Here is a 12,755-nt window from a genome sequence, read left to right as displayed (position 1 = left end):
TCGCGGTTTTCCTGTCCCACCATCCTTGTTAATAAACCCTTATATTATTTTTATATTCCCTTTACACCTGAGCCCGCTTGAGTTGATTTCCCCCGACAGGATCGCCATTTCGCAGTTAAGCGCTTCCGCAGCCTCCATTTTCCTTCTCCCTCCGGTGCGACACATAGTAAAATCCGTGTTTGGGTTGTGCCTCCGAATAAGACCGTTTAGGCTATCCGCGACTCTGGTGTTAACCGGAGTTGCGCGACAATATATATATATATATATATATATATATATATATATATATATATATATATATATATACATATATATATATATATATATATATACATATATATATATATATATATATACATATATATACATATATATATATATATATATATATATACATATATATATATATATATATATATACATATATATATATACATATATATATATACATATATATATATATATATACATATATATATATATATATATATATATACATATATATATATATATATATATATATATACATATATATATATATATATATATACATATATATATATATATATATATACATATATATATATACATATATATATATACATATACATATATATATATATACATATATATATATATATATATATATATATATATATATATATATATATAAGCTTATCTCAAACACACACACAAAGTAGTTTTTGTTGTATATTTCCTTTGAGGGTAAGGATGTGGATGAAGACGGTTGTATGGTGGGGAATAAACAAGCACTGACAGCAAATTCACCTTTTTAGAAAACCTTCTCACAGACATCACAATCATGACACAGGTATACAATCACCCATCCATACCTAAGCTACCTATACCAGTCCTACCTTTTCTTTATTTCTGTCTTCCTCTATATTCTCCAGACTGTCTTTATCTTTCTCTTAGTCTGATCACCCCCTTCCCCACACCCTCTGCTATCTACTATACATCCAGGCTTCATGTCATCTGCAAATTTGGAAAGCCTCCTCTTAACCTGACTGTCCAAACCATTGATGTAAATTATAAATAATAACGGTCCTAGTACTGACCCCCATTAGTTACACCCTTCCAGACAGACATCCTCTCACTCACTGTGCCAGTTTTTCACTTGCCAGTTTTCATTCCAGTCTTACTTCCTTAGGCTGGCAGCATAAAGCTTGCGTACGAGCTGTTTAACCTGGGTTTGAATCTTGGTCCAGCTGAAGATCCCACAATGTCTTTTGCGAAGAGGCGTGTGAGTTGTTGCCTGTACCTTGAACAAATTACATATTCCTGCCCGAAACCTATTCAGTCAAATGTTGGGGTTGGCCAGCCGGTCGGTGAAAAATTTGAAAGTCTGAAATGATCTTTCACTCTTTCAGTCTGAAATGATAATTTGAAATGATCATTGCAGCAGGTAATAATAAGAAAAAAAAATTATATACGTATACAAGTATTTTTAATAATTTTTTTTTTTTTTTTTAATGGAGCTTACATTTGATTGTGTTGAAATCAAAACTTATTTTTATTCAAATTTATTTTTCAATTTTTCAATTGATGTCAATTGTTTCATGAACTATTTTCATTTAAGGGTCCAAAAACTCAGTGTAACTTTGTTTAAAAAAGAAAAAGAAAAGATAACTGGCCAAGAAAGGTAGACACACTGCTGCCTTGTCTGCATTAATTGCGGTGACTGTGTTTGTCCGCAATTACTGGGCCAGGCCACCAGGAGGCACATGACCTCAAACCAATTTTCCTCAATTTTTACCTGCCCTGGAGATTGCCACTTCGGCTGCATTTTTGTGCATCACGTTTTCCTGAAACGAGGGTTTTTCTCGCTTCGCCTCTGAATGAAAGCCTGAATGTTTTAAAGCAACAATTACAATTTTGAGGCTTACAAATTACAAGTGGGGAAGAGTCAACCAAGTCTCTGTACTTTCCAGTTTACAGCAACGTTCATTTGTAAATAAAATAAATGGAAATGCCATTTACTATCATCATTATCATTTTCATCGTCATCAACATGAACATCGTCGTCATCAACATCGTCGTCATCGTCATCATGATCATGATGATTATTATCATCATCGTCATCATCATGATCATCATCATCGTCAAAATCATGATCATCGCCATCATCACCATCAACATCATCGCCATCGCCATCAACATCATCGCCATCAACATCATCGCCATCAACATCATCGCCATCAACATCATCGCCATCAACATCATCGCCATCAACATCATCGCCATCATCGCCATCAACATCATCGCCATCAACATCATCGCCATCGCCATCGCCATCGCCATCAACATCATCGCCATCAACATCATCGCCATCAACATCATCGCCATCAACATCATCACCATCAACATCATCGCCATCAACATCATCGCCATCATCGCCATCAACATCATCGCCATCAACGTCATCGCCATCAACGTCATCGCCATCAACGTCATCGCCATCAACGTCATCGCCATCAACGTCATCGCCATCAACGTCATCGCCATCAACATCATCGCCATCAACATCATCGCCATCAACATCATCGCCATCAACATCATCGCCATCAACATCATCGCCATCAACATCATCGCCATCAACATCATCGCCATCAACATCGCCATCGCCATCAACATCATCGCCATCAACATCATCGCCATCAACATCGCCATCGCCATCAACATCATCGCCATCAACATCATCGCCATCAACATCGCCATCGCCATCAACATCATCGCCATCAACATCATCGCCATCGCCATTAACATCATCGCCATCAACATCATGGCCATCAACATCATCGCCATCAACGTCATCGCCATCAACATCATCGCCATCAACATCATCGCCATCAACATCATCGCCATCCCGCACCGCGGACCAGATCATCGCCATAATAATCATCGTCATCAACATCATTAAACCATTCTCTTTACAGAGCGTCGGTGTGGCTGAAGTAAAAGACCGTGAGATATTTTGTGTTCACCAACGACCAGTAGTGGCAGATGGTCCTCCATCCAATGAACAGCACACACATTGATGAATTGCCGGGAGATTCAAATCCAGGCCATATAGGTCTCCAGGCCATACTATCATCATCATTATCATATCAAACCCTCTGACTTTTGGGTGGTATTAGGAAGAGATCTGTGTAATATGAAAGCTAAATGTTCAACGGTTTTTGAAATATCGTGTACCCAAGAGTACATGGACAAATGATCGGTTGATTGGTCGGTCGGTCAGTCGGATGGAGCTCATTTTAAGGTCCTTGTCAGAGGGGTGTGGGACAAAAATCTGTACACATTTTCATTCTGATGGAGGATAAATCAAAATAATTCTTTCACTCTCTACTAGATACCAAATAAACATTATTGTTATTTCTGCAAGGTAGATTCTCAGCGATGAATGGTTCACAGTTGGAATGGCCTCCCACCGCCTTGTATCTAAGGATAGGATAAGACCCCAGATGAATATTGAGGTCTGACAATGAAGTTCCAGGATTAAAGCAATGGAAAATCAGACAAACAATATGTGTGGGGAGGAAAGGGGGGTAGGAGACAACCCATGGTATGGACAAGATGGATGCAGAAGGAAACTCCAAGGAGGGAAAAGTCAAAGTTTGGAAGGTGAAGGGATTGAGGGCAGGGGGGGGGGGGGGGTGTTAACTAGCGTAAAAAAGATCATGGCTTTAGATTGGGGACAATCTGAGAGGATGGTGAACAGCTGTTTGAAGGCATGGCGGGAAGAATATCATTGAACAGGTTGTAGAAGTTGGTACCACAGGCTGGAAAAAAGAGGAACAAATGAATGGAGGTAAGCAGTGATCCTGGATTTCGGTAGCTTCACCAGAAGAGGGTTCATGGTGTTTGCCTGACATAAACATGGGGGGAGGGGGGAATGGGAAGGGGGTACAAAGCACAGAGCAGAAGGTGCAAGACCAGAATTGAGGTGGTAAAAGGCAGAGAGACCACCGACCTGTCTGCGATGGTGAAATGATAGGCCTATTAATTCAGCTTCATCGTTCGAGATTCCAAATCATCTTAAAGGTTTCCACGGTGTCGAGCTGAGCGAGATGTGAAGCAGGGAAGCCAGCCCAGATAGGAGAGCCATATTCCATTAAGCTGTCCAGTCGGCAGGTAGCTTTAGAGGCCAACTTTGAAATGTGATTTGCTCAAGAAAGATCATGGCTGAGAGTGAGACCCAGGAATTTGAATGACTGAACTTCCTCAAGAGGCTTGTTAAGAAAGTAAATATGAAGGTTTGCCAGGCAGTCCTTTCAGAGAGATAGAGAGAGAGATCGATTGATTTGTCAGGATTGAAAGTGTTTGATCAGTTTTTGATTTTTTTTTTCAAGGCATGAAGAGAAGGAAGAGGCTGCAGCCTGCCTGCCTGAAGGATGAGGGATATCATTGCAGAGGGTGGAATCATCAGCAAATAGATAAAGAGGACCGTACCACTTTCGTTTAGTTTTACCAAAAACTTGATAATGATTCTCTGCTCCATAAATTTGTTGTTCATCTTCAGAACACTTTTGCAAAATGTATAATCCTAACGAAACTCCAGTATAGCTACAAAACACAACCAATCAATACAACGGCTAACACAATGCTGTGGTGGTTCGTGTGCAGCACCCAGCTGCTGGTTGCATCATTTTTCTATGGGCACATCTGCCACCGATGCAATGCCTCTCTATAGCCAGTTATCTGGTACTCATTTTTCCGACCTCGGAGGATGAGTCAAACCCACCTGGCATTAATTCAACGGGATTCAAACTCAGGACCTTAGAATCCCAAACCCGCCACCCTAACCATTACGCCAACACCACGTGATAACACAATACTGGCAGGAAGATTATGATGCATGTCCAATTACGAAATCAATCCAGTGCTGCCACCTGTCAAGAAAAAAATATCAGTCCTGGAACTTTGCTGTCAGACCTCATATGCAGTGCCTTCAGAACGTTTGCACATCCCTTGACTTTTTCACATTTTGTTGTGCTACAGCCTGAATTTAAAATGGATTAAATTAATATGTTATGTCACTGATATATACATAATACCCCATAATGTCAAAGTGGAATTTGTTAACTTCTGTCTTTCTGTCCGTCCAGCCACAAACATAGGTTTATGATCGAGGAACTACTTTATTTCAATATAATGTTATATTTTGAACATGAATTTGAAAACGAACCTGCAGTTACCTGTATTTTGGCTCTGAATTTGTCCTGATGACGTATGCACAGCGAGGAGTGAAATAATTTTTCTTCTGTTTCCCTGTCTGGCAGTCCAAAAAAATTGAAAATCATCCAAAACAGTGAATTTACTTTTTCAAAGCATGTCACATTGGGTGGTCCAGAATAATATGAGAAAAAAATTGTAACAACTTTTTAGTGTTCCACCATCCACAATTGTTCCTTTGGTCATTAAAACACTGTATGGGAAGTTTTAGGGATCTATGTTAATATTTAGAGGTAGCTCAACGAACTTGAAATTTCAGTATATATAGTCTATACACTATACAGGTGAATTTGGTATGTAACGCAATACACAAATTACACATACAGTACATACAAATTCTAAACACATCTACCAACTGGTTATTCGGTCTTTTCCAGTTAGGGTCTTCTTGTCGCTGTCAGGTAATGTTTTCCTGTGTTCCTGCACAAGCACAACTTGCAGCAGGAACTGAAGTTGATCTTCATCATGTGTCACTGTGTCAGCAGTCCACTGAACTGAATTAGTGCAACTCCTCGTTCCGCATGGTCATTTACCACTTTCATGGCCTTCACCGTCTCACACGCTGCTTTAAAATCGTCTCGGTCTTCCCAAGTCTCTGGGTCTGCTTCCAGAAAACTGTGAGGAAGGTCCATCTTTTCAGAAAGCATGCGGGATTTCTGTGTAACAAGGTCTTCCAAACCACTTTCCTGAATATTTCCCAGATCAACTTGGATGCGCTTCGGAGGATCTTCTTGTCCTTCATTCTCCAGTGCGAGGATCATTTGTTGTTTCACTGCTGCAGGCACATTCTTGTCAAAAAATACAAGACCAATCAGGTCCTCTGATAAGTACCACAGATGGCCTGCTAGTTTCATGGTTGCTGCCTTCGAAATTGCTTGGTTTACATCTTTGTACTGCACCAGAAATTTTAGAAGAAGCAAATCACTGTTTGGGGCAGAAGCCGCAAGAGGAGCTGTCATCCATGCTCTGATGTAAATACGGATGGTGAAGATGGCAATGTCTCTCAGTCCTTTCTGCTCTTTGCTAGTGAGTTTGAACTGACTTCTGAACATCCAAACCTTCAGGCTATAGATGACCTTTGACATCCAACGGGCATGGTGCATGGGTCCTGGGGCCATGAACTGGACTCCTTTTGCAGGAACTCCACCCAGAAAAATTACACACAGTTCCAATAATTCCCGATAATCATCTCTTGGCTGGATTTCAGCAAGCTGACTCCCAACGAAAAGCAGAACATCATCCTTGATATCAGAAAGGGATTCACTAACCAATTCATCTGTGGTTGCATTAACAAACTTATCCGATCTTGTGAGATCTTGCGGGGGAAGTCACGGTTTTTCGAAGCTGTCCCGATCTTCAAGCACGCTCGAAGTTAAGTAATTGTTCACAATTGTATTTTTGTCGAAACTGGATTTATCTTACGTGTGTGTACCTAAAGTGCGTCCCTTGGAAGATTATCGGTGTTAATCTTTCATACCTTTATAGAGTGGTCAAGTTTTTCATGCCGCGATATATAGTGGCCTTGCTGTTGTTCTTTAAGCTTCCTACCTGGAGGCTTTGTTTTCTCTCAGCGGTCGATTGTGGTCCTGCTACTCTCGTTCTCTCAGTTTTTTCCCCAGTCTTTTCACCCCATACTTCCTTGTTTAAACTCTTAACTAAAAAAAAAAGCAAAAAAAACCCAAAAACATTTCCTTCTTTGTTCTTTTCGTTCGTTCGTTCTTCGACTACGTGTTTCAACCCCATTTTACGCCATTCCCCAGATCTGTTTTGCCCTGTTCTTTTTGCTGACATATTTTGCCCTGTTCACATGACACGTGGTTGTCCCTCTAGGCCCTCTCCCCGTTGTTGTTTTTTGTGAATATAAGATTGTTCTTCACTGTTTTGTTTCAATATGTTTAAACTTTCCCCTGCAGTGTTTTATTCAGTGGTATATTACAACACGCTGTTTTTCTTCCTATTTAAAAGGCTCTTTTCAATTTCCTCACCAACTCAATCTACTTCAAAAAAATATTCAATCTCTTATAATTCTAAATCACTACATGCTCTAAATTCACATTCATTCCACCCCTCCTCTATCGTTCTTAAACGGATCGCCTACTTGAAAATCACAATAAACCCAATTTGTTATAAATGTTCGTCTTTCATAAATCATCCACTTTCTAAACTCCCCCCTTGCCCCTCCCCTCCAAATCACCCCCCTTGTCCCTCCCCTCCTAAACTCCCCCCTTGCCCCTCCCCTCCTAAACTCCCCCCTCTACCATCCCTCTCCAATTCTCCCCCCTCCCACCCCTTTCTCAAAGCTGCCTCCTCCCGACTTCATCTCCCTTCTATCTCATACCTCCACCTCCCCCAACCTTCTACTTTCCTCTGCCATCCCTCAAAGAACCCCTCACTGTGCCTCATCCCATCACCATCAAACCTTTCATCACCATCAAACCCAAATCCTTCCCTTTCTTGGAACTCTTCTGTAATCTCTGACACACTATTAACTGCTCTTCCTACCTCCCCCGCCCATCCTTCATCTGCCCCGACCCCACCCCTCCACTCTCCTGCACCCGATGCTCCCCCTCTCTCCTCATTAACGATATGGACCTCAAACATCCGAGGCCTTCGCTCAAACCCGATGGATCTCTCCATTCAGGTTGCTTCTGACAATCCAGACTCTGCTTAACAGAAATTTTTCTCCTTCAAGATGTCTCTGATTCCTTAATATCTCTTCCTGGTTACTCCCTCCTCCGGTATGATAGACCTGAGCCTCGTCCTGGTGGTGTGGTTGCTATCTTTATCAAAAAACTCTCTTTCTCACCCACCTTGCACTGCCCTCTCTCCACCCCACCCCCAAGAATACCTCTGGCTACGGTTTCCTCTCCGCTCCCACCTTTTGTTCATATGTGTTCTGTACCGTCCTCCAAACAGAGATGACTCTATTTATGTCGCTGTCTGACAACATGGACCAACTTCTATCAACTCATCCCAACTCTCTCTTCCTCATATGTGGCGACTTCAACTGTCATCATGCCAGCTGGCTGGGTGTGGGTTCCTCTCTCACCAGCCATGGCACCTCAGCAAAGAACTTCTGTGACTCATTGGGACTGAGACAATCTGTCAATTTCCCGACCCGGATCTCAGTCAATGTCAATTGACTCAGTCAATGTCAGTCAATCTTCTCTTCTAGACTTGTTTATGACAAACTTCCCTACAAATTTCTGCTGCTCTTCTTCTGCTCCAATCGGTTCTTCTGATCATGTGCATGTTAAAGTGGACATCTCTCTGGCCATTCGCAGAGAGCCTCCTCAGCATCGACGAGTCTGGCATTTCACTCAGGCCGACTGGCACGGGCTGCAAGCAGCCATCAATCATCTGGACTGGTCTCCCATCTCCACTGCTTCTGACATCAATTTTTCCTGGAAATTCTTCCAAAGCAAACTGCTCTCTCTCTCATGCACAGATTTATCCCATCTCGTCTTCAGTTGTCTTACCCTTCCTCCCCTCCATGGTACACTGAATCTTGTGGTGAGGCAGTTGCCCTGAAACAACTTGCCTTTGCCTCCTGGAAGGCAAATCCAACTGAAGGTAATCTCAGTTCCTTCCACCAAGTTCGGAACAAGTGTGTGTCTACCCTCAGGAGTGCCAGAAATCTCTCCACATTCAAGAATGAACTCTCAAACCTGTCTCCTTCCTCCAAATCCTGATGGCGTCTGGTCAAATCCGTTTCTGGTGTTTGTTCCCCCTCCATCCCCTCCCTCACCTCAAATGACTACACAGTTGACACCGCACGTGACAAAGCCGAATGCAGCAACTCTGTGTTTGCCTCAAAATCTTGTGTCCCAAACCCATCTCTCTCTGCTCCCACCTTACCCAGTCGAACCCAACTACTCCTGGACTCTGTTTCCTTCTCTCCTGACAAGGTGGAGCAGTTTTTGTCAAACCTCGACTCTGATTCAGCAACTGGACCAGATGGCATCAGCCCACGGGTCCGAAAATCCTGCTCTGTGGCTCTATCTCACCCTCTCTCTGTTCTTTTCACCCTGTCTTTTGCTCAAGATCATCAGCCAGCATCTTGGAAATCAGCAAACATTACCGCTTTACACAAAAAAGGTGCAAAAACAGATCCTTGCAACTACAGACCAATCAACCCGCTCCCAAATATCAGCAAAGTCATTGAATCCATCATTGCTTCGGATATCAAATCCTTCCTCTTCCCCAATGGCTTGATCTCTGATCATCAATTTGGATTCAGACCAGGTCATTCTACTCTGGACATGTTGCTTCTGCTGTCTCAACAATGGATGGAGGTCCTCAATGCCAAACAGGAAATCAGAGCTGTCTCCCTCGACATATCACGTGCCTTCGATACGGTCTGGCACCCAGCTCTGCTCACCAAACTCTCCTCCTATGGTATCCATGGAAATCTCCACGCTTGGCATGTGGACTTCCTCTCTGATCGTAGTCAACATGTGGCCCTGAATGGATTTCTCTCATGGCCCCTCCTGTTCTGGCTGGAGTTCCCCAAGGTAGTGTTCTGGGCCCTGTGCTTTTTCTGGTCTTCATCAATGATCTCTCCGACTCTCTGGAAAATCCTCTCCATCTCTTTGCTGATGACTCCACTCTCTGCCGCTCCATTCCTCATCCCTCAGACCGGCAGCCTGCAGCCTCCTCACTCTCTGCAGACCTGGACAAAATCACAGACTGGTCAAACAAGTGGAACATGTCTTTCAATCCTGACAAATCTCACACTCTTACTATGTCTTTCCGCAAAGACCGACTGGAAAACCCTCCCATCTACTTTCTCAACAATCCTCTCCAAGAAGTTCTGTCGCTCAAGCTTTTGGGTCTCACTATCTGCCATGATCTTTCTTGGGAAAACCACATTGCCAAGCTGGCCTCCAAAGCCAGTCGCCGACTGGGCATCTTCCGTCGTGCGAAGTCCTTCCTTGGCACACCTGAGCTCCTCACCACATACAAGGCTTTCATCCGCAGCTCAATGGAATAGTGTTCCCCCCTCTGGGCCGGTGCTCCTGCCTCACACCTAGCTCGGCTTCACGCTGTTGAAGCCAAAGCTTTCAGAATCATTGGAATCTCCTGCGATGAAGCGAACTCCGTGGGCCTTTCACTCACTCACCGCAGGCAGGTTTGTGGTCTTTCTGTCTTCTACCGACTCCTCTCTGGCGTTGCTCCTCCAGCTCTCTCTGTGCTCTGTCCCCCAAATATTCCTACAGGTCGCACAAGATCTGCCAGCAACCCTCTTATCGTTAAACTGCCAAAATGTAGGCTCTCTGCTCACCTTCACTCTTTCATTCCCCTTTTTTCCCGCCTCTGGAACAAACTCCCCCACTCCCTTCAATCCGACTCCTCCCTCCAGGTCTTTAAAACAGCTGTTCACCATCATCTCTTATGGTTCACCACCCCCATCCAAACCCTTGATCTTTTCTACCCCCGCTAATTCACCCCAGATACACTTTTTCAAAATTCCAACTTCTTTCCTGGAAGTCCTTGCAGTGTCCATATGTTTTATACCTCTCCCACCTCCCCCCCAAGCCCTCTCCCTCCCACAGTTCTCTCGATGTCCCTGCTCTCAAATGTTATGTTTGTGTCCTTCCCCCTCTCTCCCCATCTTGTCTACCGCTCCCCTTATTTTGTGTTTTATGTGTCGGTTTGACTTTTTGTGTGATTAATGTTAGCTCTTTCAGGAGCCTCGATCTTGTATACAAAAAATGAAAAAATTAAAAAATCCTGATCCAGAAATTCCCAGCGAGCCTGGAATCGTTTGAGGATTAAGATCTCTGGTCCAGAGGAGGGCCCCATGCAGCTCATAAACACTGCTCCAATCACAATTTCAAGTATGTGGTGGCGACAAGCAAGAAATAGCAGTTCGGTGCCCAGTCCTTGTTCAATTAACACACATGCTCCAGCCAGCCTACTCTACAGGGTACAATGCATACTGCTTCGACTCCTCAAAACATATTTTCTTTCATAAAACATCAACAAGGCATGCAGGGTATTCATAACTCAAATTAAAATTCCTGTAAAAGTATGCGACAATCAGAAACTGTTTCAGTGTCCATGGTATTGTAAGACGTTAGTGTAAGACCATATGGGGAAACATTGATGACCATGAGCTACCCATAAATATTATTCCATGTCATTTTTATTTCACCCGCCGTGTTCTTTTAGGTATTGGAACAGTTCTGGATGGTGAGAAGATGACATTTCAAAAACAAAAATTGTGGACCACCCCAAATTGTCACAAAGTACAGAAACAGGCATGAAGAACAAATGTAACATGTTAGATAGGGTGGTGTAATAGCCACTGTGTCAACGGCGGTAAAGTTCTGGAATTAATTTTGTTATACGACATTTACAATCTTTATTTTACTACAATTTAGTTATACACTTGAACACTGTATAAAACAAATCACCAAGTATCATCTTTATTATTATTATTATTATTATTATTATTATTATTATTATTATTAATACGACTATTTCGTTGGTGGAGGTTATGTTTTCACCTCTGTGTGTGTCTGTTTGTTTATCTGTGGGCAGGATATCTCAAAAAGTTATGGACGGATTCTGACGAAACTTGATGGACATATTGGACGTGGGACAAGGACGAATTGATTAGATATGGGTGAAGATTCAGATCGGGATACTATGATTTTCAAGTGATTCTTCACCATTGAGATATCGGGCCAAAATATTATAAAGTATAGCATGATATCTCAAAAAGTTGTGGACGAGTTATGACAAAACTTGGTGAATGAGTTGGGTAGATGACAAGAACAAGCCAGGTACATTTTAATTAAGGTCCAAATGCAGATCTGGCCTATTGGTGGGATTCAAAACATAAACTGTTCAACCATGAGGGGAGAGTCATTAGGGAATTGAAATGAAGAATGATTGATGGGTGAAGATGCTTGAAATCCCAGGTCTGACATTATTGTAATGAAACAAATGAAGCTATACGTAGTTTCCAAATGCAATCAAGAGAACCTTCTTGTGTTTATTTGCCTGCAATTATCAATTCATTTCTTCTGCAAAGGATATTGCTTTCTGGTGTCTGGGAACTAATTGTAAATGCAGATAACCAATTTTCAAACACATGTAACTACCACTACGTTTGCACTGAATTCAAATTATATTGCACATAGGAAAGTATCTTGTATACCAGTCAAAGAACATGTCTGCACACCCGGTTGATGAATGTACACACTGACCTCAGAGCTGTGTGGCTGACTGCACAATAAAGTGGAATTAATTTGGCTCTTGGAAGAAGTAATATAGTTGTTGTGGTAGTGTTGAAAATTGTCAAGCATCCCGTCTCCAAGAAAATGTCGTTTGCAAGAAAAACAAAACAACAATTACAGGTACATTCAAAGTACAACGCCCCCATGCCAAATAAATAAATATCCTCCAGCCTTAGGCGCCCGGCGATACCACGGTGCAGCTCATAGAGACTGTATTGGGAGGGAGAGGTGTACAATAAATTGATTGATTAA

Source organism: Myxine glutinosa, chromosome 7 (assembly GCF_964187855.1).
Source record: "Myxine glutinosa chromosome 7, kmMyxGlut1.1, whole genome shotgun sequence".
Taxonomy (NCBI): domain Eukaryota; kingdom Metazoa; phylum Chordata; class Myxini; order Myxiniformes; family Myxinidae; genus Myxine; species Myxine glutinosa.
This window is presented reverse-complemented; position numbering follows the sequence as displayed.